Below are 26,828 nucleotides of genomic sequence, written 5' to 3' on the forward strand. Positions count from 1 at the left end.
AATTATGTTTGGATATGGTAATCTCTTGTTTTTCGCGGTTGGAAGCACGTGCAAGGTGAATAAACTGGTCCAGATATCAAGTGGGACCCACATTGAATGATCCCTTGAGTTTTGAAAAAACGATATATGTGATTGCATGATATATACTAACGGATGCGATCATACCAGCACTAATGCACCGGATCCCATCAGAACTCCGCAGTTAAGCGTGCTTGGGCGAGAGTAGTACTAGGATGGGTGACCTCCCGGGAAGTCCTCGTGTTGCATCCCTCCCTCTTTTTTTTTTTTTTTTTTTTGGTTGTTGCGTAAGACTATATATTACAAACATAACGTCGTAACTTTTACATCGTGAGGAACCACGCGACCCATAATACCTTTTCGGAAAGCCCCAAGAGTGTTTCTGGCAAGGCAATGGGTCTTCGTACCATTGGACCATTCCGGAGGCCGAATTTTGACGTTTGAAGGTGTTTCGGATGTTTTCCGGTGATCGCGACACAATTAGCTACGAATACCAAATTATGTTTGGATATGGTAATCTCTTGTTTTTCGCGGTTGGAAGCACGTGCAAGGTGAATAAACTGGTCCAGATATCAAGTGGGACCCACATTGAATGATCCCTTGAGTTTTGAAAAAACGATATATGCGATTGCATGATATATACTAACGGATGCGATCATACCAGCACTAATGCACCGGATCCCATCAGAACTCCGCAGTTAAGCGTGCTTGGGCGAGAGTAGTACTAGGATGGGTGACCTCCCGGGAAGTCCTCGTGTTGCATCCCTCCCTCTTTTTTTTTTTTTTTTTTTTGGTTGTTGCGTAAGACTATATATTACAAACATAACGTCGTAACTTTTACATCGTGAGGAACCACGCGACCCATAATACCTTTTCGGAAAGCCCCAAGAGTGTTTCTGGCAAGGCAATGGGTCTTCGTACCATTGGACCATTCCGGAGGCCGAATTTTGACGTTTGAAGGTGTTTCGGATGTTTTCCGGTGATCGCGACACAATTAGCTACGAATACCAAATTATGTTTGGATATGGTAATCTCTTGTTTTTCGCGGTTGGAAGCACGTGCAAGGTGAATAAACTGGTCCAGATATCAAGTGGGACCCACATTGAATGATCCCTTGAGTTTTGAAAAAACGATATATGCGATTGCATGATATATACTAACGGATGCGATCATACCAGCACTAATGCACCGGATCCCATCAGAACTCCGCAGTTAAGCGTGCTTGGGCGAGAGTAGTACTAGGATGGGTGACCTCCCGGGAAGTCCTCGTGTTGCATCCCTCCCTCTTTTTTTTTTGGTTGTTGCGTAAGACTATATATTACAAACATAACGTCGTAACTTTTACATCGTGAGGAACCACGCGACCCATAATACCTTTTCGGAAAGCCCCAAGAGTGTTTCTGGCAAGGCAATGGGTCTTCTTACCATTGGACCATTCCGGAGGCCGAATTTTGACGTTTGAAGGTGTTTCGGATGTTTTCCGGTGATCGCGACACAATTAGCTACGAATACCAAATTATGTTTGGATATGGTAATCTCTTGTTTTTCGCGGTTGGAAGCACGTGCAAGGTGAATAAACTGGTCCAGATATCAAGTGGGACCCACATTGAATGATCCCTTGAGTTTTGAAAAAACGATATATGCGATTGCATGATATATACTAACGGATGCGATCATACCAGCACTAATGCACCGGATCCCATCAGAACTCCGCAGTTAAGCGTGCTTGGGCGAGAGTAGTACTAGGATGGGTGACCTCCCGGGAAGTCCTCGTGTTGCATCCCTCCCTCTTTTTTTTTTTTTTTTTTTTGGTTGTTGCGTAAGACTATATATTACAAACATAACGTCGTAACTTTTACATCGTGAGGAACCACGCGACCCATAATACCTTTTCGGAAAGCCCCAAGAGTGTTTCTGGCAAGCCAATGGGTCTTCGTACCATTGGACCTTTCCGGAGGCCGAATTTTGACGTTTGAAGGTGTTTCGGATGTTTTCCGGTGATCGCGACACAATTAGCTACGAATACCAAATTATGTTTGGATATGGTAATCTCTTGTTTTTCGCGGTTGGAAGCACGTGCAAGGTGAATAAACTGGTCCAGATATCAAGTGGGACCCACATTGAATGATCCCTTGAGTTTTGAAAAAACGATATATGTGATTGCATGATATATACTAACGGATGCGATCATACCAGCACTAATGCACCGGATCCCATCAGAACTCCGCAGTTAAGCGTGCTTGGGCGAGAGTAGTACTAGGATGGGTGACCTCCCGGGAAGTCCTCGTGTTGCATCCCTCCCTCTTTTTTTTTTTTTTTTTTTTGGTTGTTGCGTAAGACTATATATTACAAACATAACGTCGTAACTTTTACATCGTGAGGAACCACGCGACCCATAATACCTTTTCGGAAAGCCCCAAGAGTGTTTCTGGCAAGGCAATGGGTCTTCGTACCATTGGACCATTCCGGAGGCCGAATTTTGACGTTTGAAGGTGTTTCGGATGTTTTCCGGTGATCGCGACACAATTAGCTACGAATACCAAATTATGTTTGGATATGGTAATCTCTTGTTTTTCGCGGTTGGAAGCACGTGCAAGGTGAATAAACTGGTCCAGATATCAAGTGGGACCCACATTGAATGATCCCTTGAGTTTTGAAAAAACGATATATGCGATTGCATGATATATACTAACGGATGCGATCATACCAGCACTAATGCACCGGATCCCATCAGAACTCCGCAGTTAAGCGTGCTTGGGCGAGAGTAGTACTAGGATGGGTGACCTCCCGGGAAGTCCTCGTGTTGCATCCCTCCCTCTTTTTTTTTTTTTTTTTTTTGGTTGTTGCGTAAGACTATATATTACAAACATAACGTCGTAACTTTTACATCGTGAGGAACCACGCGACCCATAATACCTTTTCGGAAAGCCCCAAGAGTGTTTCTGGCAAGGCAATGGGTCTTCGTACCATTGGACCATTCCGGAGGCCGAATTTTGACGTTTGAAGGTGTTTCGGATGTTTTCCGGTGATCGCGACACAATTAGCTACGAATACCAAATTATGTTTGGATATGGTAATCTCTTGTTTTTCGCGGTTGGAAGCACGTGCAAGGTGAATAAACTGGTCCAGATATCAAGTGGGACCCACATTGAATGATCCCTTGAGTTTTGAAAAAACGATATATGCGATTGCATGATATATACTAACGGATGCGATCATACCAGCACTAATGCACCGGATCCCATCAGAACTCCGCAGTTAAGCGTGCTTGGGCGAGAGTAGTACTAGGATGGGTGACCTCCCGGGAAGTCCTCGTGTTGCATCCCTCCCTCTTTTTTTTTTGGTTGTTGCGTAAGACTATATATTACAAACATAACGTCGTAACTTTTACATCGTGAGGAACCACGCGACCCATAATACCTTTTCGGAAAGCCCCAAGAGTGTTTCTGGCAAGGCAATGGGTCTTCTTACCATTGGACCATTCCGGAGGCCGAATTTTGACGTTTGAAGGTGTTTCGGATGTTTTCCGGTGATCGCGACACAATTAGCTACGAATACCAAATTATGTTTGGATATGGTAATCTCTTGTTTTTCGCGGTTGGAAGCACGTGCAAGGTGAATAAACTGGTCCAGATATCAAGTGGGACCCACATTGAATGATCCCTTGAGTTTTGAAAAAACGATATATGCGATTGCATGATATATACTAACGGATGCGATCATACCAGCACTAATGCACCGGATCCCATCAGAACTCCGCAGTTAAGCGTGCTTGGGCGAGAGTAGTACTAGGATGGGTGACCTCCCGGGAAGTCCTCGTGTTGCATCCCTCCCTCTTTTTTTTTTTTTTTTTTTTGGTTGTTGCGTAAGACTATATATTACAAACATAACGTCGTAACTTTTACATCGTGAGGAACCACGCGACCCATAATACCTTTTCGGAAAGCCCCAAGAGTGTTTCTGGCAAGGCAATGGGTCTTCGTACCATTGGACCATTCCGGAGGCCGAATTTTGACGTTTGAAGGTGTTTCGGATGTTTTCCGGTGATCGCGACACAATTAGCTACGAATACCAAATTATGTTTGGATATGGTAATCTCTTGTTTTTCGCGGTTGGAAGCACGTGCAAGGTGAATAAACTGGTCCAGATATCAAGTGGGACCCACATTGAATGATCCCTTGAGTTTTGAAAAAACGATATATGCGATTGCATGATATATACTAACGGATGCGATCATACCAGCACTAATGCACCGGATCCCATCAGAACTCCGCAGTTAAGCGTGCTTGGGCGAGAGTAGTACTAGGATGGGTGACCTCCCGGGAAGTCCTCGTGTTGCATCCCTCCCTCTTTTTTTTTTGGTTGTTGCGTAAGACTATATATTACAAACATAACGTCGTAACTTTTACATCGTGAGGAACCACGCGACCCATAATACCTTTTCGGAAAGCCCCAAGAGTGTTTCTGGCAAGGCAATGGGTCTTCTTACCATTGGACCATTCCGGAGGCCGAATTTTGACGTTTGAAGGTGTTTCGGATGTTTTCCGGTGATCGCGACACAATTAGCTACGAATACCAAATTATGTTTGGATATGGTAATCTCTTGTTTTTCGCGGTTGGAAGCACGTGCAAGGTGAATAAACTGGTCCAGATATCAAGTGGGACCCACATTGAATGATCCCTTGAGTTTTGAAAAAACGATATATGCGATTGCATGATATATACTAACGGATGCGATCATACCAGCACTAATGCACCGGATCCCATCAGAACTCCGCAGTTAAGCGTGCTTGGGCGAGAGTAGTACTAGGATGGGTGACCTCCCGGGAAGTCCTCGTGTTGCATCCCTCCCTCTTTTTTTTTTTTTTTTTTTTGGTTGTTGCGTAAGACTATATATTACAAACATAACGTCGTAACTTTTACATCGTGAGGAACCACGCGACCCATAATACCTTTTCGGAAAGCCCCAAGAGTGTTTCTGGCAAGCCAATGGGTCTTCGTACCATTGGACCTTTCCGGAGGCCGAATTTTGACGTTTGAAGGTGTTTCGGATGTTTTCCGGTGATCGCGACACAATTAGCTACGAATACCAAATTATGTTTGGATATGGTAATCTCTTGTTTTTCGCGGTTGGAAGCACGTGCAAGGTGAATAAACTCGTCCAGATATCAAGTGGGACCCACATTGAATGATCCCTTGAGTTTTGAAAAAACGATATATGCGATTGCATGATATATACTAACGGATGCGATCATACCAGCACTAATGCACCGGATCCCATCAGAACTCCGCAGTTAAGCGTGCTTGGGCGAGAGTAGTACTAGGATGGGTGACCTCCCGGGAAGTCCTCGTGTTGCATCCCTCCCTCTTTTTTTTTTGGTTGTTGCGTAAGACTATATATTACAAACATAACGTCGTAACTTTTACATCGTGAGGAACCACGCGACCCATAATACCTTTTCGGAAAGCCCCAAGAGTGTTTCTGGCAAGGCAATGGGTCTTCTTACCATTGGACCATTCCGGAGGCCGAATTTTGACGTTTGAAGGTGTTTCGGATGTTTTCCGGTGATCGCGACACAATTAGCTACGAATACCAAATTATGTTTGGATATGGTAATCTCTTGTTTTTCGCGGTTGGAAGCACGTGCAAGGTGAATAAACTGGTCCAGATATCAAGTGGGACCCACATTGAATGATCCCTTGAGTTTTGAAAAAACGATATATGCGATTGCATGATATATACTAACGGATGCGATCATACCAGCACTAATGCACCGGATCCCATCAGAACTCCGCAGTTAAGCGTGCTTGGGCGAGAGTAGTACTAGGATGGGTGACCTCCCGGGAAGTCCTCGTGTTGCATCCCTCCCTCTTTTTTTTTTTTTTTTTTTTGGTTGTTGCGTAAGACTATATATTACAAACATAACGTCGTAACTTTTACATCGTGAGGAACCACGCGACCCATAATACCTTTTCGGAAAGCCCCAAGAGTGTTTCTGGCAAGCCAATGGGTCTTCGTACCATTGGACCTTTCCGGAGGCCGAATTTTGACGTTTGAAGGTGTTTCGGATGTTTTCCGGTGATCGCGACACAATTAGCTACGAATACCAAATTATGTTTGGATATGGTAATCTCTTGTTTTTCGCGGTTGGAAGCACGTGCAAGGTGAATAAACTGGTCCAGATATCAAGTGGGACCCACATTGAATGATCCCTTGAGTTTTGAAAAAACGATATATGCGATTGCATGATATATACTAACGGATGCGATCATACCAGCACTAATGCACCGGATCCCATCAGAACTCCGCAGTTAAGCGTGCTTGGGCGAGAGTAGTACTAGGATGGGTGACCTCCCGGGAAGTCCTCGTGTTGCATCCCTCCCTCTTTTTTTTTTGGTTGTTGCGTAAGACTATATATTACAAACATAACGTCGTAACTTTTACATCGTGAGGAACCACGCGACCCATAATACCTTTTCGGAAAGCCCCAAGAGTGTTTCTGGCAAGGCAATGGGTCTTCTTACCATTGGACCATTCCGGAGGCCGAATTTTGACGTTTGAAGGTGTTTCGGATGTTTTCCGGTGATCGCGACACAATTAGCTACGAATACCAAATTATGTTTGGATATGGTAATCTCTTGTTTTTCGCGGTTGGAAGCACGTGCAAGGTGAATAAACTGGTCCAGATATCAAGTGGGACCCACATTGAATGATCCCTTGAGTTTTGAAAAAACGATATATGCGATTGCATGATATATACTAACGGATGCGATCATACCAGCACTAATGCACCGGATCCCATCAGAACTCCGCAGTCAAGCGTGCTTGGGCGAGAGTAGTACTAGGATGGGTGACCTCCCGGGAAGTTCTCGTGTTGCATCCCTCCCTCTTTTTTTTTTTTTTTTTTTTGGTTGTTGCGTAAGACTATATATTACAAACATAACGTCGTAACTTTTACATCGTGAGGAACCACGCGACCCATAATACCTTTTCGGAAAGCCCCAAGAGTGTTTCTGGCAAGGCAATGGGTCTTCGTACCATTGGACCATTCCGGAGGCCGAATTTTGACGTTTGAAGTTGTTTCGGATGTTTTCCGGTGATCGCGACACAATTAGCTACGAATACCAAATTATGTTTGGATATGGTAATCTCTTGTTTTTCGCGGTTGGAAGCACGTGCAAGGTGAATAAACTGGTCCAGATATCAAGTGGGACCCACATTGAATGATCCCTTGAGTTTTGAAAAAACGATATATGCGATTGCATGATATATACTAACGGATGCGATCATACCAGCACTAATGCACCGGATCCCATCAGAACTCCGCAGTCAAGCGTGCTTGGGCGAGAGTAGTACTAGGATGGGTGACCTCCCGGGAAGTTCTCGTGTTGCATCCCTCCCTCTTTTTTTTTTTTTTTTTTTTGGTTGTTGCGTAAGACTATATATTACAAACATAACGTCGTAACTTTTACATCGTGAGGAACCACGCGACCCATAATACCTTTTCGGAAAGCCCCAAGAGTGTTTCTGGCAAGGCAATGGGTCTTCGTACCATTGGACCATTCCGGAGGCCGAATTTTGACGTTTGAAGTTGTTTCGGATGTTTTCCGGTGATCGCGACACAATTAGCTACGAATACCAAATTATGTTTGGATATGGTAATCTCTTGTTTTTCGCGGTTGGAAGCACGTGCAAGGTGAATAAACTGGTCCAGATATCAAGTGGGACCCACATTGAATGATCCCTTGAGTTTTGAAAAAACGATATATGCGATTGCATGATATATACTAACGGATGCGATCATACCAGCACTAATGCACCGGATCCCATCAGAACTCCGCAGTCAAGCGTGCTTGGGCGAGAGTAGTACTAGGATGGGTGACCTCCCGGGAAGTTCTCGTGTTGCATCCCTCCCTCTTTTTTTTTTTTTTTTTTTTGGTTGTTGCGTAAGACTATATATTACAAACATAACGTCGTAACTTTTACATCGTGAGGAACCACGCGACCCATAATACCTTTTCGGAAAGCCCCAAGAGTGTTTCTGGCAAGGCAATGGGTCTTCGTACCATTGGACCATTCCGGAGGCCGAATTTTGACGTTTGAAGGTGTTTCGGATGTTTTCCGGTGATCGCGACACAATTAGCTACGAATACCAAATTATGTTTGGATATGGTAATCTCTTGTTTTTCGCGGTTGGAAGCACGTGCAAGGTGAATAAACTGGTCCAGATATCAAGTGGGACCCACATTGAATGATCCCTTGAGTTTTCAAAAAACGATATATGCGATTGCATGATATATACTAACGGATGCGATCATACCAGCACTAATGCACCGGATCCCATCAGAACTCCGCAGTTAAGCGTGCTTGGGCGAGAGTAGTACTAGGATGGGTGACCTCCCGGGAAGTCCTCGTGTTGCATCCCTCCCTCTTTTTTTTTTTTTTTTTTTTGGTTGTTGCGTAAGACTATATATTACAAACATAACGTCGTAACTTTTACATCGTGAGGAACCACGCGACCCATAATACCTTTTCGGAAAGCCCCAAGAGTGTTTCTGGCAAGGCAATGGGTCTTCGTACCATTGGACCATTCCGGAGGCCGAATTTTGACGTTTGAAGGTGTTTCGGATGTTTTCCGGTGATCGCGACACAATTAGCTACGAATACCAAATTATGTTTGGATATGGTAATCTCTTGTTTTTCGCGGTTGGAAGCACGTGCAAGGTGAATAAACTGGTCCAGATATCAAGTGGGACCCACATTGAATGATCCCTTGAGTTTTGAAAAAACGATATATGCGATTGCATGATATATACTAACGGATGCGATCATACCAGCACTAATGCACCGGATCCCATCAGAACTCCGCAGTTAAGCGTGCTTGGGCGAGAGTAGTACTAGGATGGGTGACCTCCCGGGAAGTCCTCGTGTTGCATCCCTCCCTCTTTTTTTTTTTTTTTTTTTTGGTTGTTGCGTAAGACTATATATTACAAACATAACGTCGTAACTTTTACATCGTGAGGAACCACGCGACCCATAATACCTTTTCGGAAAGCCCCAAGAGTGTTTCTGGCAAGGCAATGGGTCTTCGTACCATTGGACCATTCCGGAGGCCGAATTTTGACGTTTGAAGGTGTTTCGGATGTTTTCCGGTGATCGCGACACAATTAGCTACGAATACCAAATTATGTTTGGATATGGTAATCTCTTGTTTTTCGCGGTTGGAAGCACGTGCAAGGTGAATAAACTGGTCCAGATATCAAGTGGGACCCACATTGAATGATCCCTTGAGTTTTGAAAAAACGATATATGCGATTGCATGATATATACTAACGGATGCGATCATACCAGCACTAATGCACCGGATCCCATCAGAACTCCGCAGTTAAGCGTGCTTGGGCGAGAGTAGTACTAGGATGGGTGACCTCCCGGGAAGTCCTCGTGTTGCATCCCTCCCTCTTTTTTTTTTGGTTGTTGCGTAAGACTATATATTACAAACATAACGTCGTAACTTTTACATCGTGAGGAACCACGCGACCCATAATACCTTTTCGGAAAGCCCCAAGAGTGTTTCTGGCAAGGCAATGGGTCTTCTTACCATTGGACCATTCCGGAGGCCGAATTTTGACGTTTGAAGGTGTTTCGGATGTTTTCCGGTGATCGCGACACAATTAGCTACGAATACCAAATTATGTTTGGATATGGTAATCTCTTGTTTTTCGCGGTTGGAAGCACGTGCAAGGTGAATAAACTGGTCCAGATATCAAGTGGGACCCACATTGAATGATCCCTTGAGTTTTGAAAAAACGATATATGCGATTGCATGATATATACTAACGGATGCGATCATACCAGCACTAATGCACCGGATCCCATCAGAACTCCGCAGTTAAGCGTGCTTGGGCGAGAGTAGTACTAGGATGGGTGACCTCCCGGGAAGTCCTCGTGTTGCATCCCTCCCTCTTTTTTTTTTTTTTTTTTTTGGTTGTTGCGTAAGACTATATATTACAAACATAACGTCGTAACTTTTACATCGTGAGGAACCACGCGACCCATAATACCTTTTCGGAAAGCCCCAAGAGTGTTTCTGGCAAGGCAATGGGTCTTCGTACCATTGGACCATTCCGGAGGCCGAATTTTGACGTTTGAAGTTGTTTCGGATGTTTTCCGGTGATCGCGACACAATTAGCTACGAATACCAAATTATGTTTGGATATGGTAATCTCTTGTTTTTCGCGGTTGGAAGCACGTGCAAGGTGAATAAACTGGTCCAGATATCAAGTGGGACCCACATTGAATGATCCCTTGAGTTTTGAAAAAACGATATATGCGATTGCATGATATATACTAACGGATGCGATCATACCAGCACTAATGCACCGGATCCCATCAGAACTCCGCAGTCAAGCGTGCTTGGGCGAGAGTAGTACTAGGATGGGTGACCTCCCGGGAAGTTCTCGTGTTGCATCCCTCCCTCTTTTTTTTTTTTTTTTTTTTGGTTGTTGCGTAAGACTATATATTACAAACATAACGTCGTAACTTTTACATCGTGAGGAACCACGCGACCCATAATACCTTTTCGGAAAGCCCCAAGAGTGTTTCTGGCAAGGCAATGGGTCTTCGTACCATTGGACCATTCCGGAGGCCGAATTTTGACGTTTGAAGGTGTTTCGGATGTTTTCCGGTGATCGCGACACAATTAGCTACGAATACCAAATTATGTTTGGATATGGTAATCTCTTGTTTTTCGCGGTTGGAAGCACGTGCAAGGTGAATAAACTGGTCCAGATATCAAGTGGGACCCACATTGAATGATCCCTTGAGTTTTGAAAAAACGATATATGCGATTGCATGATATATACTAACGGATGCGATCATACCAGCACTAATGCACCGGATCCCATCAGAACTCCGCAGTTAAGCGTGCTTGGGCGAGAGTAGTACTAGGATGGGTGACCTCCCGGGAAGTCCTCGTGTTGCATCCCTCCCTCTTTTTTTTTTTTTTTTTTTTGGTTGTTGCGTAAGACTATATATTACAAACATAACGTCGTAACTTTTACATCGTGAGGAACCACGCGACCCATAATACCTTTTCGGAAAGCCCCAAGAGTGTTTCTGGCAAGGCAATGGGTCTTCGTACCATTGGACCATTCCGGAGGCCGAATTTTGACGTTTGAAGGTGTTTCGGATGTTTTCCGGTGATCGCGACACAATTAGCTACGAATACCAAATTATGTTTGGATATGGTAATCTCTTGTTTTTCGCGGTTGGAAGCACGTGCAAGGTGAATAAACTGGTCCAGATATCAAGTGGGACCCACATTGAATGATCCCTTGAGTTTTGAAAAAACGATATATGCGATTGCATGATATATACTAACGGATGCGATCATACCAGCACTAATGCACCGGATCCCATCAGAACTCCGCAGTTAAGCGTGCTTGGGCGAGAGTAGTACTAGGATGGGTGACCTCCCGGGAAGTCCTCGTGTTGCATCCCTCCCTCTTTTTTTTTTTTTTTTTTTTGGTTGTTGCGTAAGACTATATATTACAAACATAACGTCGTAACTTTTACATCGTGAGGAACCACGCGACCCATAATACCTTTTCGGAAAGCCCCAAGAGTGTTTCTGGCAAGGCAATGGGTCTTCGTACCATTGGACCATTCCGGAGGCCGAATTTTGACGTTTGAAGGTGTTTCGGATGTTTTCCGGTGATCGCGACACAATTAGCTACGAATACCAAATTATGTTTGGATATGGTAATCTCTTGTTTTTCGCGGTTGGAAGCACGTGCAAGGTGAATAAACTGGTCCAGATATCAAGTGGGACCCACATTGAATGATCCCTTGAGTTTTGAAAAAACGATATATGCGATTGCATGATATATACTAACGGATGCGATCATACCAGCACTAATGCACCGGATCCCATCAGAACTCCGCAGTTAAGCGTGCTTGGGCGAGAGTAGTACTAGGATGGGTGACCTCCCGGGAAGTCCTCGTGTTGCATCCCTCCCTCTTTTTTTTTTTTTTTTTTTTGGTTGTTGCGTAAGACTATATATTACAAACATAACGTCGTAACTTTTACATCGTGAGGAACCACGCGACCCATAATACCTTTTCGGAAAGCCCCAAGAGTGTTTCTGGCAAGGCAATGGGTCTTCGTACCATTGGACCATTCCGGAGGCCGAATTTTGACGTTTGAAGGTGTTTCGGATGTTTTCCGGTGATCGCGACACAATTAGCTACGAATACCAAATTATGTTTGGATATGGTAATCTCTTGTTTTTCGCGGTTGGAAGCACGTGCAAGGTGAATAAACTGGTCCAGATATCAAGTGGGACCCACATTGAATGATCCCTTGAGTTTTGAAAAAACGATATATGCGATTGCATGATATATACTAACGGATGCGATCATACCAGCACTAATGCACCGGATCCCATCAGAACTCCGCAGTTAAGCGTGCTTGGGCGAGAGTAGTACTAGGATGGGTGACCTCCCGGGAAGTCCTCGTGTTGCATCCCTCCCTCTTTTTTTTTTGGTTGTTGCGTAAGACTATATATTACAAACATAACGTCGTAACTTTTACATCGTGAGGAACCACGCGACCCATAATACCTTTTCGGAAAGCCCCAAGAGTGTTTCTGGCAAGGCAATGGGTCTTCTTACCATTGGACCATTCCGGAGGCCGAATTTTGACGTTTGAAGGTGTTTCGGATGTTTTCCGGTGATCGCGACACAATTAGCTACGAATACCAAATTATGTTTGGATATGGTAATCTCTTGTTTTTCGCGGTTGGAAGCACGTGCAAGGTGAATAAACTGGTCCAGATATCAAGTGGGACCCACATTGAATGATCCCTTGAGTTTTGAAAAAACGATATATGCGATTGCATGATATATACTAACGGATGCGATCATACCAGCACTAATGCACCGGATCCCATCAGAACTCCGCAGTTAAGCGTGCTTGGGCGAGAGTAGTACTAGGATGGGTGACCTCCCGGGAAGTCCTCGTGTTGCATCCCTCCCTCTTTTTTTTTTTTTTTTTTTTGGTTGTTGCGTAAGACTATATATTACAAACATAACGTCGTAACTTTTACATCGTGAGGAACCACGCGACCCATAATACCTTTTCGGAAAGCCCCAAGAGTGTTTCTGGCAAGGCAATGGGTCTTCGTACCATTGGACCATTCCGGAGGCCGAATTTTGACGTTTGAAGGTGTTTCGGATGTTTTCCGGTGATCGCGACACAATTAGCTACGAATACCAAATTATGTTTGGATATGGTAATCTCTTGTTTTTCGCGGTTGGAAGCACGTGCAAGGTGAATAAACTGGTCCAGATATCAAGTGGGACCCACATTGAATGATCCCTTGAGTTTTGAAAAAACGATATATGCGATTGCATGATATATACTAACGGATGCGATCATACCAGCACTAATGCACCGGATCCCATCAGAACTCCGCAGTTAAGCGTGCTTGGGCGAGAGTAGTACTAGGATGGGTGACCTCCCGGGAAGTCCTCGTGTTGCATCCCTCCCTCTTTTTTTTTTGGTTGTTGCGTAAGACTATATATTACAAACATAACGTCGTAACTTTTACATCGTGAGGAACCACGCGACCCATAATACCTTTTCGGAAAGCCCCAAGAGTGTTTCTGGCAAGGCAATGGGTCTTCTTACCATTGGACCATTCCGGAGGCCGAATTTTGACGTTTGAAGGTGTTTCGGATGTTTTCCGGTGATCGCGACACAATTAGCTACGAATACCAAATTATGTTTGGATATGGTAATCTCTTGTTTTTCGCGGTTGGAAGCACGTGCAAGGTGAATAAACTGGTCCAGATATCAAGTGGGACCCACATTGAATGATCCCTTGAGTTTTGAAAAAACGATATATGCGATTGCATGATATATACTAACGGATGCGATCATACCAGCACTAATGCACCGGATCCCATCAGAACTCCGCAGTTAAGCGTGCTTGGGCGAGAGTAGTACTAGGATGGGTGACCTCCCGGGAAGTCCTCGTGTTGCATCCCTCCCTCTTTTTTTTTTTTTTTTTTTTGGTTGTTGCGTAAGACTATATATTACAAACATAACGTCGTAACTTTTACATCGTGAGGAACCACGCGACCCATAATACCTTTTCGGAAAGCCCCAAGAGTGTTTCTGGCAAGCCAATGGGTCTTCGTACCATTGGACCTTTCCGGAGGCCGAATTTTGACGTTTGAAGGTGTTTCGGATGTTTTCCGGTGATCGCGACACAATTAGCTACGAATACCAAATTATGTTTGGATATGGTAATCTCTTGTTTTTCGCGGTTGGAAGCACGTGCAAGGTGAATAAACTGGTCCAGATATCAAGTGGGACCCACATTGAATGATCCCTTGAGTTTTGAAAAAACGATATATGCGATTGCATGATATATACTAACGGATGCGATCATACCAGCACTAATGCACCGGATCCCATCAGAACTCCGCAGTTAAGCGTGCTTGGGCGAGAGTAGTACTAGGATGGGTGACCTCCCGGGAAGTCCTCGTGTTGCATCCCTCCCTCTTTTTTTTTTGGTTGTTGCGTAAGACTATATATTACAAACATAACGTCGTAACTTTTACATCGTGAGGAACCACGCGACCCATAATACCTTTTCGGAAAGCCCCAAGAGTGTTTCTGGCAAGGCAATGGGTCTTCTTACCATTGGACCATTCCGGAGGCCGAATTTTGACGTTTGAAGGTGTTTCGGATGTTTTCCGGTGATCGCGACACAATTAGCTACGAATACCAAATTATGTTTGGATATGGTAATCTCTTGTTTTTCGCGGTTGGAAGCACGTGCAAGGTGAATAAACTGGTCCAGATATCAAGTGGGACCCACATTGAATGATCCCTTGAGTTTTCAAAAAACGATATATGCGATTGCATGATATATACTAACGGATGCGATCATACCAGCACTAATGCACCGGATCCCATCAGAACTCCGCAGTTAAGCGTGCTTGGGCGAGAGTAGTACTAGGATGGGTGACCTCCCGGGAAGTCCTCGTGTTGCATCCCTCCCTCTTTTTTTTTTTTTTTTTTTTGGTTGTTGCGTAAGACTATATATTACAAACATAACGTCGTAACTTTTACATCGTGAGGAACCACGCGACCCATAATACCTTTTCGGAAAGCCCCAAGAGTGTTTCTGGCAAGCCAATGGGTCTTCGTACCATTGGACCATTCCGGAGGCCGAATTTTGACGTTTGAAGGTGTTTCGGATGTTTTCCGGTGATCGCGACACAATTAGCTACGAATACCAAATTATGTTTGGATATGGTAATCTCTTGTTTTTCGCGGTTGGAAGCACGTGCAAGGTGAATAAACTGGTCCAGATATCAAGTGGGACCCACATTGAATGATCCCTTGAGTTTTGAAAAAACGATATATGCGATTGCATGATATATACTAACGGATGCGATCATACCAGCACTAATGCACCGGATCCCATCAGAACTCCGCAGTTAAGCGTGCTTGGGCGAGAGTAGTACTAGGATGGGTGACCTCCCGGGAAGTCCTCGTGTTGCATCCCTCCCTCTTTTTTTTTTTTTTTTTTTTGGTTGTTGCGTAAGACTATATATTACAAACATAACGTCGTAACTTTTACATCGTGAGGAACCACGCGACCCATAATACCTTTTCGGAAAGCCCCAAGAGTGTTTCTGGCAAGGCAATGGGTCTTCGTACCATTGGACCATTCCGGAGGCCGAATTTTGACGTTTGAAGGTGTTTCGGATGTTTTCCGGTGATCGCGACACAATTAGCTACGAATACCAAATTATGTTTGGATATGGTAATCTCTTGTTTTTCGCGGTTGGAAGCACGTGCAAGGTGAATAAACTGGTCCAGATATCAAGTGGGACCCACATTGAATGATCCCTTGAGTTTTGAAAAAACGATATATGCGATTGCATGATATATACTAACGGATGCGATCATACCAGCACTAATGCACCGGATCCCATCAGAACTCCGCAGTTAAGCGTGCTTGGGCGAGAGTAGTACTAGGATGGGTGACCTCCCGGGAAGTCCTCGTGTTGCATCCCTCCCTCTTTTTTTTTTGGTTGTTGCGTAAGACTATATATTACAAACATAACGTCGTAACTTTTACATCGTGAGGAACCACGCGACCCATAATACCTTTTCGGAAAGCCCCAAGAGTGTTTCTGGCAAGGCAATGGGTCTTCTTACCATTGGACCATTCCGGAGGCCGAATTTTGACGTTTGAAGGTGTTTCGGATGTTTTCCGGTGATCGCGACACAATTAGCTACGAATACCAAATTATGTTTGGATATGGTAATCTCTTGTTTTTCGCGGTTGGAAGCACGTGCAAGGTGAATAAACTGGTCCAGATATCAAGTGGGACCCACATTGAATGATCCCTTGAGTTTTGAAAAAACGATATATGCGATTGCATGATATATACTAACGGATGCGATCATACCAGCACTAATGCACCGGATCCCATCAGAACTCCGCAGTTAAGCGTGCTTGGGCGAGAGTAGTACTAGGATGGGTGACCTCCCGGGAAGTCCTCGTGTTGCATCCCTCCCTCTTTTTTTTTTTTTTTTTTTTGGTTGTTGCGTAAGACTATATATTACAAACATAACGTCGTAACTTTTACATCGTGAGGAACCACGCGACCCATAATACCTTTTCGGAAAGCCCCAAGAGTGTTTCTGGCAAGGCAATGGGTCTTCGTACCATTGGACCATTCCGGAGGCCGAATTTTGACGTTTGAAGGTGTTTCGGATGTTTTCCGGTGATCGCGACACAATTAGCTACGAATACCAAATTATGTTTGGATATGGTAATCTCTTGTTTTTCGCGGTTGGAAGCACGTGCAAGGTGAATAAACTGGTCCAGATATCAAGTGGGACCCACATTGAATGATCCCTTGAGTTTTGAAAAAACGATATATGCGATTGCATGATATATACTAACGGATGCGATCATACCAGCACTAATGCACCGGATCCCATCAGAACTCCGCAGTTAAGCGTGCTTGGGCGAGAGTAGTACTAGGATGGGTGACCTCCCGGGAAGTCCTCGTGTTGCATCCCTCCCTCTTTTTTTTTTGGTTGTTGCGTAAGACTATATATTACAAACATAACGTCGTAACTTTTACATCGTGAGGAACCACGCGACCCATAATACCTTTTCGGAAAGCCCCAAGAGTGTTTCTGGCAAGGCAATGGGTCTTCTTACCATTGGACCATTCCGGAGGCCGAATTTTGACGTTTGAAGGTGTTTCGGATGTTTTCCGGTGATCGCGACACAATTAGCTACGAATACCAAATTATGTTTGGATATGGTAATCTCTTGTTTTTCGCGGTTGGAAGCACGTGCAAGGTGAATAAACTGGTCCAGATATCAAGTGGGACCCACATTGAATGATCCCTTGAGTTTTGAAAAAACGATATATGCGATTGCATGATATATACTAACGGATGCGATCATACCAGCACTAATGCACCGGATCCCATCAGAACTCCGCAGTTAAGCGTGCTTGGGCGAGAGTAGTACTAGGATGGGTGACCTCCCGGGAAGTCCTCGTGTTGCATCCCTCCCTCTTTTTTTTTTTTTTTTTTTGGTTGTTGCGTAAGACTATATATTACAAACATAACGTCGTAACTTTTACATCGTGAGGAACCACGCGACCCATAATACCTTTTCGGAAAGCCCCAAGAGTGTTTCTGGCAAGGCAATGGGTCTTCGTACCATTGGACCATTCCGGAGGCCGAATTTTGACGTTTGAAGGTGTTTCGGATGTTTTCCGGTGATCGCGACACAATTAGCTACGAATACCAAATTATGTTTGGATATGGTAATCTCTTGTTTTTCGCGGTTGGAAGCACGTGCAAGGTGAATAAACTGGTCCAGATATCAAGTGGGACCCACATTGAATGATCCCTTGAGTTTTGAAAAAACGATATATGCGATTGCATGATATATACTAACGGATGCGATCATACCAGCACTAATGCACCGGATCCCATCAGAACTCCGCAGTTAAGCGTGCTTGGGCGAGAGTAGTACTAGGATGGGTGACCTCCCGGGAAGTCCTCGTGTTGCATCCCTCCCTCTTTTTTTTTTGGTTGTTGCGTAAGACTATATATTACAAACATAACGTCGTAACTTTTACATCGTGAGGAACCACGCGACCCATAATACCTTTTCGGAAAGCCCCAAGAGTGTTTCTGGCAAGGCAATGGGTCTTCTTACCATTGGACCATTCCGGAGGCCGAATTTTGACGTTTGAAGGTGTTTCGGATGTTTTCCGGTGATCGCGACACAATTAGCTACGAATACCAAATTATGTTTGGATATGGTAATCTCTTGTTTTTCGCGGTTGGAAGCACGTGCAAGGTGAATAAACTGGTCCAGATATCAAGTGGGACCCACATTGAATGATCCCTTGAGTTTTGAAAAAACGATATATGCGATTGCATGATATATACTAACGGATGCGATCATACCAGCACTAATGCACCGGATCCCATCAGAACTCCGCAGTTAAGCGTGCTTGGGCGAGAGTAGTACTAGGATGGGTGACCTCCCAGGAAGTCCTCGTGTTGCATCCCTCCCTCTTTTTTTTTTTTTTTTTTTGGTTGTTGCGTAAGACTATATATTACAAACATAACGTCGTAACTTTTACATCGTGAGGAACCACGCGACCCATAATACCTTTTCGGAAAGCCCCAAGAGTGTTTCTGGCAAGGCAATGGGTCTTCGTACCATTGGACCATTCCGGAGGCCGAATTTTGACGTTTGAAGGTGTTTCGGATGTTTTCCGGTGATCGCGACACAATTAGCTACGAATACCAAATTATGTTTGGATATGGTAATCTCTTGTTTTTCGCGGTTGGAAGCACGTGCAAGGTGAATAAACTGGTCCAGATATCAAGTGGGACCCACATTGAATGATCCCTTGAGTTTTGAAAAAACGATATATGCGATTGCATGATATATACTAACGGATGCGATCATACCAGCACTAATGCACCGGATCCCATCAGAACTCCGCAGTTAAGCGTGCTTGGGCGAGAGTAGTACTAGGATGGGTGACCTCCCGGGAAGTCCTCGTGTTGCATCCCTCCCTCTTTTTTTTTTGGTTGTTGCGTAAGACTATATATTACAAACATAACGTCGTAACTTTTACATCGTGAGGAACCACGCGACCCATAATACCTTTTCGGAAAGCCCCAAGAGTGTTTCTGGCAAGGCAATGGGTCTTCTTACCATTGGACCATTCCGGAGGCCGAATTTTGACGTTTGAAGGTGTTTCGGATGTTTTCCGGTGATCGCGACACAATTAGCTACGAATACCAAATTATGTTTGGATATGGTAATCTCTTGTTTTTCGCGGTTGGAAGCACGTGCAAGGTGAATAAACTGGTCCAGATATCAAGTGGGACCCACATTGAATGATCCCTTGAGTTTTCAAAAAACGATATATGCGATTGCATGATATATACTAACGGATGCGATCATACCAGCACTAATGCACCGGATCCCATCAGAACTCCGCAGTTAAGCGTGCTTGGGCGAGAGTAGTACTAGGATGGGTGACCTCCTGGGAAGTCCTCGTGTTGCATCCCTCCCTCTTTTTTTTTTTTTTTTTTTTGGTTGTTGCGTAAGACTATATATTACAAACATAACGTCGTAACTTTTACATCGTGAGGAACCACGCGACCCATAATACCTTTTCGGAAAGCCCCAAGAGTGTTTCTGGCAAGCCAATGGGTCTTCGTACCATTGGACCATTCCGGAGGCCGAATTTTGACGTTTGAAGGTGTTTCGGATGTTTTCCGGTGATCGCGACACAATTAGCTACGAATACCAAATTATGTTTGGATATGGTAATCTCTTGTTTTTCGCGGTTGGAAGCACGTGCAAGGTGAATAAACTGGTCCAGATATCAAGTGGGACCCACATTGAATGATCCCTTGAGTTTTGAAAAAACGATATATGCGATTGCATGATATATACTAACGGATGCGATCATACCAGCACTAATGCACCGGATCCCATCAGAACTCCGCAGTTAAGCGTGCTTGGGCGAGAGTAGTACTAGGATGGGTGACCTTCCGGGAAGTCCTCGTGTTGCATCCCTCCCTCTTTTTTTTTTTTTTTTTTTTGGTTGTTGCGTAAGACTATATATTACAAACATAACGTCGTAACTTTTACATCGTGAGGAACCACGCGACCCATAATACCTTTTCGGAAAGCCCCAAGAGTGTTTCTGGCAAGGCAATGGGTCTTCGTACCATTGGACCATTCCAGAGGCCGAATTTTGACGTTTGAAGGTGTTTCGGATGTTTTCCGGTGATCGCGACACAATTAGCTACGAATACCAAATTATGTTTGGATATGGTAATCTCTTGTTTTTCGCGGTTGGAAGCACGTGCAAGGTGAATAAACTGGTCCAGATATCAAGTGGGACCCACATTGAATGATCCCTTGAGTTTTGAAAAAACGATATATGCGATTGCATGATATATACTAACGGATGCGATCATACCAGCACTAATGCACCGGATCCCATCAGAACTCCGCAGTTAAGCGTGCTTGGGCGAGAGTAGTACTAGGATGGGTGACCTCCCGGGAAGTCCTCGTGTTGCATCCCTCCCTCTTTTTTTTTTGGTTGTTGCGTAAGACTATATATTACAAACATAACGTCGTAACTTTTACATCGTGAGGAACCACGCGACTCATAATACCTTTTCGGAAAGCCCCAAGAGTGTTTCTGGCAAGGCAATGGGTCTTCTTACCATTGGACCATTCCGGAGGCCGAATTTTGACGTTTGAAGGTGTTTCGGATGTTTTCCGGTGATCGCGACACAATTAGCTACGAATACCAAATTATGTTTGGATATGGTAATCTCTTGTTTTTCGCGGTTGGAAGCACGTGCAAGGTGAATAAACTGGTCCAGATATCAAGTGGGACCCACATTGAATGATCCCTTGAGTTTTCAAAAAACGATATATGCGATTGCATGATATATACTAACGGATGCGATCATACCAGCACTAATGCACCGGATCCCATCAGAACTCCGCAGTTAAGCGTGCTTGGGCGAGAGTAGTACTAGGATGGGTGACCTCCCGGGAAGTCCTCGTGTTGCATCCCTCCCTCTTTTTTTTTTTTTTTTTTTTGGTTGTTGCGTAAGACTATATATTACAAACATAACGTCGTAACTTTTACATCGTGAGGAACCACGCGACCCATAATACCTTTTCGGAAAGCCCCAAGAGTGTTTCTGGCAAGGCAATGGGTCTTCGTACCATTGGACCATTCCAGAGGCCGAATTTTGACGTTTGAAGGTGTTTCGGATGTTTTCCGGTGATCGCGACACAATTAGCTACGAATACCAAATTATGTTTGGATATGGTAATCTCTTGTTTTTCGCGGTTGGAAGCACGTGCAAGGTGAATAAACTGGTCCAGATATCAAGTGGGACCCACATTGAATGATCCCTTGAGTTTTGAAAAAACGATATATGCGATTGCATGATATATACTAACGGATGCGATCATACCAGCACTAATGCACCGGATCCCATCAGAACTCCGCAGTTAAGCGTGCTTGGGCGAGAGTAGTACTAGGATGGGTGACCTCCCGGGAAGTCCTCGTGTTGCATCCCTCCCTCTTTTTTTTTTGGTTGTTGCGTAAGACTATATATTACAAACATAACGTCGTAACTTTTACATCGTGAGGAACCACGCGACTCATAATACCTTTTCGGAAAGCCCCAAGAGTGTTTCTGGCAAGGCAATGGGTCTTCTTACCATTGGACCATTCCGGAGGCCGAATTTTGACGTTTGAAGGTGTTTCGGATGTTTTCCGGTGATCGCGACACAATTAGCTACGAATACCAAATTATGTTTGGATATGGTAATCTCTTGTTTTTCGCGGTTGGAAGCACGTGCAAGGTGAATAAACTGGTCCAGATATCAAGTGGGACCCACATTGAATGATCCCTTGAGTTTTCAAAAAACGATATATGCGATTGCATGATATATACTAACGGATGCGATCATACCAGCACTAATGCACCGGATCCCATCAGAACTACGCAGTTAAGCGTGCTTGGGCGAGAGTAGTACTAGGATGGGTGACCTCCCGGGAAGTCCTCGTGTTGCATCCCTCCCTCTTTTTTTTTTTTTTTTTTTTGGTTGTTGCGTAAGACTATATATTACAAACATAACGTCGTAACTTTTACATCGTGAGGAACCACGCGACCCATAATACCTTTTCGGAAAGCCCCAAGAGTGTTTCTGGCAAGCCAATGGGTCTTCGTACCATTGGACCATTCCGGAGGCCGAATTTTGACGTTTGAAGGTGTTTCGGATGTTTTCCGGTGATCGCGACACAATTAGCTACGAATACCAAATTATGTTTGGATATGGTAATCTCTTGTTTTTCGCGGTTGGAAGCACGTGCAAGGTGAATAAACTGGTCCAGATATCAAGTGGGACCCACATTGAATGATCCCTTGAGTTTTGAAAAAACGATATATGCGATTGCATGATATATACTAACGGATGCGATCATACCAGCACTAATGCACCGGATCCCATCAGAACTCCGCAGTTAAGCGTGCTTGGGCGAGAGTAGTACTAGGATGGGTGACCTCCCGGGAAGTCCTCGTGTTGCATCCCTCCCTCTTTTTTTTTTTTTTTTTTTTGGTTGTTGCGTAAGACTATATATTACAAACATAACGTCGTAACTTTTACATCGTGAGGAACCACGCGACCCATAATACCTTTTCGGAAAGCCCCAAGAGTGTTTCTGGCAAGGCAATGGGTCTTCGTACCATTGGACCATTCCGGAGGCCGAATTTTGACGTTTGAAGGTGTTTCGGATGTTTTCCGGTGATCGCGACACAATTAGCTACGAATACCAAATTATGTTTGGATATGGTAATCTCTTGTTTTTCGCGGTTGGAAGCACGTGCAAGGTGAATAAACTGGTCCAGATATCAAGTGGGACCCACATTGAATGATCCCTTGAGTTTTGAAAAAACGATATATGCGATTGCATGATATATACTAACGGATGCGATCATACCAGCACTAATGCACCGGATCCCATCAGAACTCCGCAGTTAAGCGTGCTTGGGCGAGAGTAGTACTAGGATGGGTGACCTCCTGGGAAGTCCTCGTGTTGCATCCCTCCCTCTTTTTTTTTTTTTTTTTTTTGGTTGTTGCGTAAGACTATATATTACAAACATAACGTCGTAACTTTTACATCGTGAGGAACCACGCGACCCATAATACCTTTTCGGAAAGCCCCAAGAGTGTTTCTGGCAAGCCAATGGGTCTTCGTACCATTGGACCATTCCGGAGGCCGAATTTTGACGTTTGAAGGTGTTTTGGATGTTTTCCGGTGATCGCGACACAATTAGCTACGAATACCAAATTATGTTTGGATATGGTAATCTCTTGTTTTTCGCGGTTGGAAGCACGTGCAAGGTGAATAAACTGGTCCAGATATCAAGTGGGACCCACATTGAATGATCCCTTGAGTTTTGAAAAAACGATATATGCGATTGCATGATATATACTAACGGATGCGATCATACCAGCACTAATGCACCGGATCCCATCAGAACTCCGCAGTTAAGCGTGCTTGGGCGAGAGTAGTACTAGGATGGGTGACCTCCCGGGAAGTCCTCGTGTTGCATCCCTCCCTCTTTTTTTTTTGGTTGTTGCGTAAGACTATATATTACAAACATAACGTCGTAACTTTTACATCGTGAGGAACCACGCGACCCATAATACCTTTTCGGAAAGCCCCAAGAGTGTTTCTGGCAAGGCAATGGGTCTTCTTACCATTGGACCATTCCGGAGGCCGAATTTTGACGTTTGAAGGTGTTTCGGATGTTTTCCGGTGATCGCGACACAATTAGCTACGAATACCAAATTATGTTTGGATATGGTAATCTCTTGTTTTTCGCGGTTGGAAGCACGTGCAAGGTGAATAAACTGGTCCAGATATCAAGTGGGACCCACATTGAATGATCCCTTGAGTTTTCAAAAAACGATATATGCGATTGCATGATATATACTAACGGATGCGATCATACCAGCACTAATGCACCGGATCCCATCAGAACTCCGCAGTTAAGCGTGCTTGGGCGAGAGTAGTACTAGGATGGGTGACCTCCCGGGAAGTCCTCGTGTTGCATCCCTCCCTCTTTTTTTTTTTTTTTTTTTTTGTTGTTGCGTAAGACTATATATTACAAACATAACGTCGTAACTTTTACATCGTGAGGAACCACGCGACCCATAATACCTTTTCGGAAAGCCCCAAGAGTGTTTCTGGCAAGCCAATGGGTCTTCGTACCATTGGACCATTCCGGAGGCCGAATTTTGACGTTTGAAGGTGTTTCGGATGTTTTCCGGTGATCGCGACACAATTAGCTACGAATACCAAATTATGTTTGGATATGGTAATCTCTTGTTTTTCGCGGTTGGAAGCACGTGCAAGGTGAATAAACTGGTCCAGATATCAAGTGGGACCCACATTGAATGATCCCTTGAGTTTTGAAAAAACGATATATGCGATTGCATGATATATACTAACGGATGCGATCATACCAGCACTAATGCACCGGATCCCATCAGAACTCCGCAGTTAAGCGTGCTTGGGCGAGAGTAGTACTAGGATGGGTGACCTCCCGGGAAGTCCTCGTGTTGCATCCCTCCCTCTTTTTTTTTTGGTTGTTGCGTAAGACTATATATTACAAACATAACGTCGTAACTTTTACATCGTGAGGAACCACGCGACCCATAATACCTTTTCGGAAAGCCCCAAGAGTGTTTCTGGCAAGGCAATGGGTCTTCTTACCATTGGACCATTCCGGAGGCCGAATTTTGACGTTTGAAGGTGTTTCGGATGTTTTCCGGTGATCGCGACACAATTAGCTACGAATACCAAATTATGTTTGGATATGGTAATCTCTTGTTTTTCGCGGTTGGAAGCACGTGCAAGGTGAATAAACTGGTCCAGATATCAAGTGGGACCCACATTGAATGATCCCTTGAGTTTTCAAAAAACGATATATGCGATTGCATGATATATACTAACGGATGCGATCATAGCAGCACTAATGCACCGGATCCCATCAGAACTCCGCAGTTAAGCGTGCTTGGGCGAGAGTAGTACTAGGATGGGTGACCTCCCGGGAAGTCCTCGTGTTGCATCCCTCCCTCTTTTTTTTTTTTTTTTTTTTGGTTGTTGCGTAAGACTATATATTACAAACATAACGTCGTAACTTTTACATCGTGAGGAACCACGCGACCCATAATACCTTTTCGGAAAGCCCCAAGAGTGTTTCTGGCAAGCCAATGGGTCTTCGTACCATTGGACCATTCCGGAGGCCGAATTTTGACGTTTGAAGGTGTTTCGGATGTTTTCCGGTGATCGCGACACAATTAGCTACGAATACCAAATTATGTTTGGATATGGTAATCTCTTGTTTTTCGCGGTTGGAAGCACGTGCAAGGTGAATAAACTGGTCCAGATATCAAGTGGGACCCACATTGAATGATCCCTTGAGTTTTGAAAAAACGATATATGCGATTGCATGATATATACTAACGGATGCGATCATACCAGCACTAATGCACCGGATCCCATCAGAACTCCGCAGTTAAGCGTGCTTGGGCGAGAGTAGTACTAGGATGGGTGACCTCCCGGGAAGTCCTCGTGTTGCATCCCTCCCTCTTTTTTTTTTTTTTTTTTTTGGTTGTTGCGTAAGACTATATATTACAAACATAACGTCGTAACTTTTACATCGTGAGGAACCACGCGACCCATAATACCTTTTCGGAAAGCCCCAAGAGTGTTTCTGGCAAGCCAATGGGTCTTCGTACCATTGGACCATTCCGGAGGCCGAATTTTGACGTTTGAAGGTGTTTTGGATGTTTTCCGGTGATCGCGACACAATTAGCTACGAATACCAAATTATGTTTGGATATGGTAATCTCTTGTTTTTCGCGGTTGGAAGCACGTGCAAGGTGAATAAACTGGTCCAGATATCAAGTGGGACCCACATTGAATGATCCCTTGAGTTTTCAAAAAACGATATATGCGATTGCATGATATATACTAACGGATGCGATCATACCAGCACTAATGCACCGGATCCCATCAGAACTCCGCAGTTAAGCGTGCTTGGGCGAGAGTAGTACTAGGATGGGTGACCTCCCGGGAAGTCCTCGTGTTGCATCCCTCCCTCTTTTTTTTTTGGTTGTTGCGTAAGACTATATATTACAAACATAACGTCGTAACTTTTACATCGTGAGGAACCACGCGACCCATAATACTTTTTCGGAAAGCCCCAAGAGTGTTTCTGGCAAGGCAATGGGTCTTCTTACCATTGGACCATTCCGGAGGCCGAATTTTGACGTTTGAAGGTGTTTCGGATGTTTTCCGGTGATCGCGACACAATTAGCTACGAATACCAAATTATGTTTGGATATGGTAATCTCTTGTTTTTCGCGGTTGGAAGCACGTGCAAGGTGAATAAACTGGTCCAGATATCAAGTGGGACCCACATTGAATGATCCCTTGAGTTTTGAAAAAACGATATATGCGATTGCATGATATATACTAACGGATGCGATCATACCAGCACTAATGCACCGGATCCCATCAGAACTCCGCAGTTAAGCGTGCTTGGGCGAGAGTAGTACTAGGATGGGTGACCTCCCGGGAAGTCCTCGTGTTGCATCCCTCCCTCTTTTTT

General features: G+C 44.3%; 53 non-coding genes across 53 annotated transcripts; all 53 read left to right on the plus strand.

The window, feature by feature from the left end:
- Nucleotides 1-151: 151 nt before the first annotated feature.
- On the plus strand, nucleotides 152-270 carry LOC147936955 (5S ribosomal RNA). Its single transcript, XR_015569854.1, has one exon. It is a non-coding gene; the product is annotated as a 5S ribosomal RNA (ribosomal RNA).
- A 395-nt stretch (nucleotides 271-665) lies between these two features.
- On the plus strand, nucleotides 666-784 carry LOC147936956 (5S ribosomal RNA). Its single transcript, XR_015569855.1, has one exon. It is a non-coding gene; the product is annotated as a 5S ribosomal RNA (ribosomal RNA).
- A 395-nt stretch (nucleotides 785-1,179) lies between these two features.
- Nucleotides 1,180-1,298, plus strand: LOC147936957 (5S ribosomal RNA). Its single transcript, XR_015569856.1, has one exon. It is a non-coding gene; the product is annotated as a 5S ribosomal RNA (ribosomal RNA).
- A 385-nt stretch (nucleotides 1,299-1,683) lies between these two features.
- Nucleotides 1,684-1,802, plus strand: LOC147936958 (5S ribosomal RNA). Its single transcript, XR_015569857.1, has one exon. It is a non-coding gene; the product is annotated as a 5S ribosomal RNA (ribosomal RNA).
- Nucleotides 1,803-2,197: 395 nt separating this feature from the next.
- LOC147936959 (5S ribosomal RNA) lies at nucleotides 2,198-2,316 on the plus strand. Its single transcript, XR_015569858.1, has one exon. It is a non-coding gene; the product is annotated as a 5S ribosomal RNA (ribosomal RNA).
- Nucleotides 2,317-2,711: 395 nt separating this feature from the next.
- Nucleotides 2,712-2,830, plus strand: LOC147936960 (5S ribosomal RNA). The gene has a single exon (XR_015569859.1). It is a non-coding gene; the product is annotated as a 5S ribosomal RNA (ribosomal RNA).
- Nucleotides 2,831-3,225: 395 nt separating this feature from the next.
- Nucleotides 3,226-3,344, plus strand: LOC147936961 (5S ribosomal RNA). The gene has a single exon (XR_015569860.1). It is a non-coding gene; the product is annotated as a 5S ribosomal RNA (ribosomal RNA).
- A 385-nt stretch (nucleotides 3,345-3,729) lies between these two features.
- LOC147936962 (5S ribosomal RNA) lies at nucleotides 3,730-3,848 on the plus strand. Its single transcript, XR_015569861.1, has one exon. It is a non-coding gene; the product is annotated as a 5S ribosomal RNA (ribosomal RNA).
- A 395-nt stretch (nucleotides 3,849-4,243) lies between these two features.
- Nucleotides 4,244-4,362, plus strand: LOC147936963 (5S ribosomal RNA). The gene has a single exon (XR_015569862.1). It is a non-coding gene; the product is annotated as a 5S ribosomal RNA (ribosomal RNA).
- A 385-nt stretch (nucleotides 4,363-4,747) lies between these two features.
- On the plus strand, nucleotides 4,748-4,866 carry LOC147936964 (5S ribosomal RNA). Its single transcript, XR_015569864.1, has one exon. It is a non-coding gene; the product is annotated as a 5S ribosomal RNA (ribosomal RNA).
- Nucleotides 4,867-5,261: 395 nt separating this feature from the next.
- LOC147936965 (5S ribosomal RNA) lies at nucleotides 5,262-5,380 on the plus strand. The gene has a single exon (XR_015569865.1). It is a non-coding gene; the product is annotated as a 5S ribosomal RNA (ribosomal RNA).
- A 385-nt stretch (nucleotides 5,381-5,765) lies between these two features.
- On the plus strand, nucleotides 5,766-5,884 carry LOC147936966 (5S ribosomal RNA). Its single transcript, XR_015569866.1, has one exon. It is a non-coding gene; the product is annotated as a 5S ribosomal RNA (ribosomal RNA).
- Nucleotides 5,885-6,279: 395 nt separating this feature from the next.
- On the plus strand, nucleotides 6,280-6,398 carry LOC147936967 (5S ribosomal RNA). The gene has a single exon (XR_015569867.1). It is a non-coding gene; the product is annotated as a 5S ribosomal RNA (ribosomal RNA).
- A 385-nt stretch (nucleotides 6,399-6,783) lies between these two features.
- Nucleotides 6,784-6,902, plus strand: LOC147936968 (5S ribosomal RNA). The gene has a single exon (XR_015570025.1). It is a non-coding gene; the product is annotated as a 5S ribosomal RNA (ribosomal RNA).
- Nucleotides 6,903-7,297: 395 nt separating this feature from the next.
- LOC147936969 (5S ribosomal RNA) lies at nucleotides 7,298-7,416 on the plus strand. Its single transcript, XR_015570026.1, has one exon. It is a non-coding gene; the product is annotated as a 5S ribosomal RNA (ribosomal RNA).
- Nucleotides 7,417-7,811: 395 nt separating this feature from the next.
- On the plus strand, nucleotides 7,812-7,930 carry LOC147936970 (5S ribosomal RNA). The gene has a single exon (XR_015570027.1). It is a non-coding gene; the product is annotated as a 5S ribosomal RNA (ribosomal RNA).
- Nucleotides 7,931-8,325: 395 nt separating this feature from the next.
- LOC147936971 (5S ribosomal RNA) lies at nucleotides 8,326-8,444 on the plus strand. Its single transcript, XR_015569868.1, has one exon. It is a non-coding gene; the product is annotated as a 5S ribosomal RNA (ribosomal RNA).
- A 395-nt stretch (nucleotides 8,445-8,839) lies between these two features.
- On the plus strand, nucleotides 8,840-8,958 carry LOC147936972 (5S ribosomal RNA). Its single transcript, XR_015569869.1, has one exon. It is a non-coding gene; the product is annotated as a 5S ribosomal RNA (ribosomal RNA).
- A 395-nt stretch (nucleotides 8,959-9,353) lies between these two features.
- LOC147936973 (5S ribosomal RNA) lies at nucleotides 9,354-9,472 on the plus strand. The gene has a single exon (XR_015569870.1). It is a non-coding gene; the product is annotated as a 5S ribosomal RNA (ribosomal RNA).
- A 385-nt stretch (nucleotides 9,473-9,857) lies between these two features.
- Nucleotides 9,858-9,976, plus strand: LOC147936974 (5S ribosomal RNA). The gene has a single exon (XR_015569871.1). It is a non-coding gene; the product is annotated as a 5S ribosomal RNA (ribosomal RNA).
- Nucleotides 9,977-10,371: 395 nt separating this feature from the next.
- LOC147936975 (5S ribosomal RNA) lies at nucleotides 10,372-10,490 on the plus strand. The gene has a single exon (XR_015570028.1). It is a non-coding gene; the product is annotated as a 5S ribosomal RNA (ribosomal RNA).
- Nucleotides 10,491-10,885: 395 nt separating this feature from the next.
- On the plus strand, nucleotides 10,886-11,004 carry LOC147936976 (5S ribosomal RNA). The gene has a single exon (XR_015569872.1). It is a non-coding gene; the product is annotated as a 5S ribosomal RNA (ribosomal RNA).
- Nucleotides 11,005-11,399: 395 nt separating this feature from the next.
- On the plus strand, nucleotides 11,400-11,518 carry LOC147936977 (5S ribosomal RNA). Its single transcript, XR_015569873.1, has one exon. It is a non-coding gene; the product is annotated as a 5S ribosomal RNA (ribosomal RNA).
- A 395-nt stretch (nucleotides 11,519-11,913) lies between these two features.
- Nucleotides 11,914-12,032, plus strand: LOC147936978 (5S ribosomal RNA). Its single transcript, XR_015569875.1, has one exon. It is a non-coding gene; the product is annotated as a 5S ribosomal RNA (ribosomal RNA).
- A 395-nt stretch (nucleotides 12,033-12,427) lies between these two features.
- Nucleotides 12,428-12,546, plus strand: LOC147936979 (5S ribosomal RNA). Its single transcript, XR_015569876.1, has one exon. It is a non-coding gene; the product is annotated as a 5S ribosomal RNA (ribosomal RNA).
- Nucleotides 12,547-12,931: 385 nt separating this feature from the next.
- Nucleotides 12,932-13,050, plus strand: LOC147936980 (5S ribosomal RNA). The gene has a single exon (XR_015569877.1). It is a non-coding gene; the product is annotated as a 5S ribosomal RNA (ribosomal RNA).
- A 395-nt stretch (nucleotides 13,051-13,445) lies between these two features.
- On the plus strand, nucleotides 13,446-13,564 carry LOC147936981 (5S ribosomal RNA). The gene has a single exon (XR_015569878.1). It is a non-coding gene; the product is annotated as a 5S ribosomal RNA (ribosomal RNA).
- Nucleotides 13,565-13,949: 385 nt separating this feature from the next.
- LOC147936982 (5S ribosomal RNA) lies at nucleotides 13,950-14,068 on the plus strand. Its single transcript, XR_015569879.1, has one exon. It is a non-coding gene; the product is annotated as a 5S ribosomal RNA (ribosomal RNA).
- Nucleotides 14,069-14,463: 395 nt separating this feature from the next.
- Nucleotides 14,464-14,582, plus strand: LOC147936983 (5S ribosomal RNA). Its single transcript, XR_015569880.1, has one exon. It is a non-coding gene; the product is annotated as a 5S ribosomal RNA (ribosomal RNA).
- Nucleotides 14,583-14,967: 385 nt separating this feature from the next.
- On the plus strand, nucleotides 14,968-15,086 carry LOC147936984 (5S ribosomal RNA). The gene has a single exon (XR_015569881.1). It is a non-coding gene; the product is annotated as a 5S ribosomal RNA (ribosomal RNA).
- Nucleotides 15,087-15,481: 395 nt separating this feature from the next.
- Nucleotides 15,482-15,600, plus strand: LOC147936985 (5S ribosomal RNA). The gene has a single exon (XR_015569882.1). It is a non-coding gene; the product is annotated as a 5S ribosomal RNA (ribosomal RNA).
- Nucleotides 15,601-15,995: 395 nt separating this feature from the next.
- On the plus strand, nucleotides 15,996-16,114 carry LOC147936986 (5S ribosomal RNA). Its single transcript, XR_015569883.1, has one exon. It is a non-coding gene; the product is annotated as a 5S ribosomal RNA (ribosomal RNA).
- A 385-nt stretch (nucleotides 16,115-16,499) lies between these two features.
- Nucleotides 16,500-16,618, plus strand: LOC147936987 (5S ribosomal RNA). Its single transcript, XR_015569884.1, has one exon. It is a non-coding gene; the product is annotated as a 5S ribosomal RNA (ribosomal RNA).
- A 395-nt stretch (nucleotides 16,619-17,013) lies between these two features.
- Nucleotides 17,014-17,132, plus strand: LOC147936988 (5S ribosomal RNA). The gene has a single exon (XR_015569886.1). It is a non-coding gene; the product is annotated as a 5S ribosomal RNA (ribosomal RNA).
- Nucleotides 17,133-17,517: 385 nt separating this feature from the next.
- Nucleotides 17,518-17,636, plus strand: LOC147936989 (5S ribosomal RNA). Its single transcript, XR_015569887.1, has one exon. It is a non-coding gene; the product is annotated as a 5S ribosomal RNA (ribosomal RNA).
- A 394-nt stretch (nucleotides 17,637-18,030) lies between these two features.
- LOC147936990 (5S ribosomal RNA) lies at nucleotides 18,031-18,149 on the plus strand. The gene has a single exon (XR_015569888.1). It is a non-coding gene; the product is annotated as a 5S ribosomal RNA (ribosomal RNA).
- Nucleotides 18,150-18,534: 385 nt separating this feature from the next.
- Nucleotides 18,535-18,653, plus strand: LOC147936991 (5S ribosomal RNA). The gene has a single exon (XR_015569365.1). It is a non-coding gene; the product is annotated as a 5S ribosomal RNA (ribosomal RNA).
- A 394-nt stretch (nucleotides 18,654-19,047) lies between these two features.
- Nucleotides 19,048-19,166, plus strand: LOC147936992 (5S ribosomal RNA). Its single transcript, XR_015569889.1, has one exon. It is a non-coding gene; the product is annotated as a 5S ribosomal RNA (ribosomal RNA).
- Nucleotides 19,167-19,551: 385 nt separating this feature from the next.
- On the plus strand, nucleotides 19,552-19,670 carry LOC147936993 (5S ribosomal RNA). The gene has a single exon (XR_015569795.1). It is a non-coding gene; the product is annotated as a 5S ribosomal RNA (ribosomal RNA).
- A 395-nt stretch (nucleotides 19,671-20,065) lies between these two features.
- LOC147936994 (5S ribosomal RNA) lies at nucleotides 20,066-20,184 on the plus strand. Its single transcript, XR_015570029.1, has one exon. It is a non-coding gene; the product is annotated as a 5S ribosomal RNA (ribosomal RNA).
- A 395-nt stretch (nucleotides 20,185-20,579) lies between these two features.
- On the plus strand, nucleotides 20,580-20,698 carry LOC147936995 (5S ribosomal RNA). The gene has a single exon (XR_015569890.1). It is a non-coding gene; the product is annotated as a 5S ribosomal RNA (ribosomal RNA).
- Nucleotides 20,699-21,083: 385 nt separating this feature from the next.
- LOC147936996 (5S ribosomal RNA) lies at nucleotides 21,084-21,202 on the plus strand. The gene has a single exon (XR_015569892.1). It is a non-coding gene; the product is annotated as a 5S ribosomal RNA (ribosomal RNA).
- Nucleotides 21,203-21,597: 395 nt separating this feature from the next.
- Nucleotides 21,598-21,716, plus strand: LOC147936997 (5S ribosomal RNA). The gene has a single exon (XR_015569893.1). It is a non-coding gene; the product is annotated as a 5S ribosomal RNA (ribosomal RNA).
- Nucleotides 21,717-22,101: 385 nt separating this feature from the next.
- Nucleotides 22,102-22,220, plus strand: LOC147936998 (5S ribosomal RNA). Its single transcript, XR_015569569.1, has one exon. It is a non-coding gene; the product is annotated as a 5S ribosomal RNA (ribosomal RNA).
- Nucleotides 22,221-22,615: 395 nt separating this feature from the next.
- On the plus strand, nucleotides 22,616-22,734 carry LOC147936999 (5S ribosomal RNA). The gene has a single exon (XR_015569894.1). It is a non-coding gene; the product is annotated as a 5S ribosomal RNA (ribosomal RNA).
- Nucleotides 22,735-23,129: 395 nt separating this feature from the next.
- Nucleotides 23,130-23,248, plus strand: LOC147937000 (5S ribosomal RNA). Its single transcript, XR_015569841.1, has one exon. It is a non-coding gene; the product is annotated as a 5S ribosomal RNA (ribosomal RNA).
- A 395-nt stretch (nucleotides 23,249-23,643) lies between these two features.
- On the plus strand, nucleotides 23,644-23,762 carry LOC147937001 (5S ribosomal RNA). Its single transcript, XR_015569895.1, has one exon. It is a non-coding gene; the product is annotated as a 5S ribosomal RNA (ribosomal RNA).
- A 385-nt stretch (nucleotides 23,763-24,147) lies between these two features.
- On the plus strand, nucleotides 24,148-24,266 carry LOC147937002 (5S ribosomal RNA). Its single transcript, XR_015569896.1, has one exon. It is a non-coding gene; the product is annotated as a 5S ribosomal RNA (ribosomal RNA).
- A 395-nt stretch (nucleotides 24,267-24,661) lies between these two features.
- Nucleotides 24,662-24,780, plus strand: LOC147937003 (5S ribosomal RNA). Its single transcript, XR_015569898.1, has one exon. It is a non-coding gene; the product is annotated as a 5S ribosomal RNA (ribosomal RNA).
- A 385-nt stretch (nucleotides 24,781-25,165) lies between these two features.
- LOC147937004 (5S ribosomal RNA) lies at nucleotides 25,166-25,284 on the plus strand. The gene has a single exon (XR_015569539.1). It is a non-coding gene; the product is annotated as a 5S ribosomal RNA (ribosomal RNA).
- A 395-nt stretch (nucleotides 25,285-25,679) lies between these two features.
- On the plus strand, nucleotides 25,680-25,798 carry LOC147937005 (5S ribosomal RNA). The gene has a single exon (XR_015569899.1). It is a non-coding gene; the product is annotated as a 5S ribosomal RNA (ribosomal RNA).
- A 395-nt stretch (nucleotides 25,799-26,193) lies between these two features.
- On the plus strand, nucleotides 26,194-26,312 carry LOC147937006 (5S ribosomal RNA). Its single transcript, XR_015569900.1, has one exon. It is a non-coding gene; the product is annotated as a 5S ribosomal RNA (ribosomal RNA).
- Nucleotides 26,313-26,697: 385 nt separating this feature from the next.
- On the plus strand, nucleotides 26,698-26,816 carry LOC147937007 (5S ribosomal RNA). Its single transcript, XR_015569901.1, has one exon. It is a non-coding gene; the product is annotated as a 5S ribosomal RNA (ribosomal RNA).
- The last annotated feature ends 12 nt before the right edge of the window (nucleotides 26,817-26,828 follow it).

This window comes from Camelina sativa, chromosome 10, assembly GCF_030686135.1.
Source record: "Camelina sativa cultivar CO46 ecotype springtype chromosome 10, ASM3068613v1".
In the NCBI taxonomy this organism is placed as follows: Eukaryota; Viridiplantae; Streptophyta; class Magnoliopsida; order Brassicales; family Brassicaceae; genus Camelina; species Camelina sativa.